The sequence below is a fragment of the Nomascus leucogenys genome, chromosome 9, assembly GCF_006542625.1.
Source record: "Nomascus leucogenys isolate Asia chromosome 9, Asia_NLE_v1, whole genome shotgun sequence".
NCBI classification, from domain to species: Eukaryota; Metazoa; Chordata; class Mammalia; order Primates; family Hylobatidae; genus Nomascus; species Nomascus leucogenys.
The window spans coordinates 43,351,061-43,352,211 of record NC_044389.1 but is presented as its reverse complement, the minus strand read 5'-3'; the positions used below and the strand labels follow the sequence as shown (position 1 = coordinate 43,352,211).

Sequence of the window (1,151 nt, the reverse complement as noted above, 5' to 3'; positions counted from 1 at the left end):
CCATCAATTAAAGCTTATTCTACTTGCCTTCTGAATATCCCATCATTAGTATCAGTAACTATTGATTAAATACACAAAATGTGAAGTCACAGAGCTAACAACTAGAGATTTGATAATGACTACAGTGATTTGAGTCCTGCTGTAAATGAGTTTATACGATCTGGAGGAGGAAATGAAGGAGTAAAAAGGCAATCATTAATACAATAAAATAAGCTTTAAAACCATAAAGAAATTAAAACCATGTTACATTGTACTCATTTTGGCAGCATATACTAAAATTGGAAAAATACAAAGAAGATTAGTATGGACCATGAACAAAGATGACACGTAACTTTGCGAACCATTCCATATTTTTTGATAGTAAAAACACTCAACAAACTACGAATAAAAGGGAAAATCTTCAACCAGGTAAAGGGCATCTACAAAAACCCACACTAACACTGAATTTAATGGTGACTCTTTCCCATGAAAATCAAGAATCAGACAAAGACGTTTTCTCTTACAACTTCGATCAACATTTTCCTGAAGAGTCTAGCTTGGGGAATTATGCAAGAAAAATAAATAAAAGGCATGCAGATCGGAAAGAAAGAAATTAAACTATTCTTATTTGTAGACGTCATGATGATGTATATAAGAAAATTTTAAGCAGCCAATAAAAAATACTAGAACTAAGTGAGTTCAGCAGGTTTCAGGATACAAGATCAATATACAAAAGTGAACTGTATTTCTAAATACTTGTAATGAAAACTCCAAAAATGAAATAAAGAGAGCAATTTCATTTACAATAGTATCAAAAAGAATAAAATGTATAGAAAAATATTTAACAAAAGACGTGCAAAACCTATACTCTGAACAAAGTATAAAACATTGCCAAAAGAAATTAAGAATCTAAATTATTCTTAAAAATTTTATTTTCATACATTGAAAGATTTAGCATTATTAAGATGGCAATACTCTTAACTGATACATAGTTTCAATGAAACCTTTATCAGAATCCCTGCTTACTTACTTGTAGAAATTGACAAGTTGATTCAGAAATTTTATGGAATTGCTAGTGACCCAGAATAGACAAAACAATCTTGGAAATTAAAACAAAAACACACCAGAAGGATTCATCTTCCTAGTTCCAAAACTTACTATGAAACAATGGT

General features: G+C 30.1%; 1 non-coding gene across 1 annotated transcript; it reads left to right on the top strand.

Annotated features, from left to right (window-relative positions):
• Positions 1–252: 252 nt before the first annotated feature.
• On the top strand, positions 253–355 carry LOC115836767. The gene has a single exon (XR_004031789.1). It is a non-coding gene; the product is annotated as a U6 spliceosomal RNA (small nuclear RNA).
• The last annotated feature ends 796 nt before the right edge of the window (positions 356–1,151 follow it).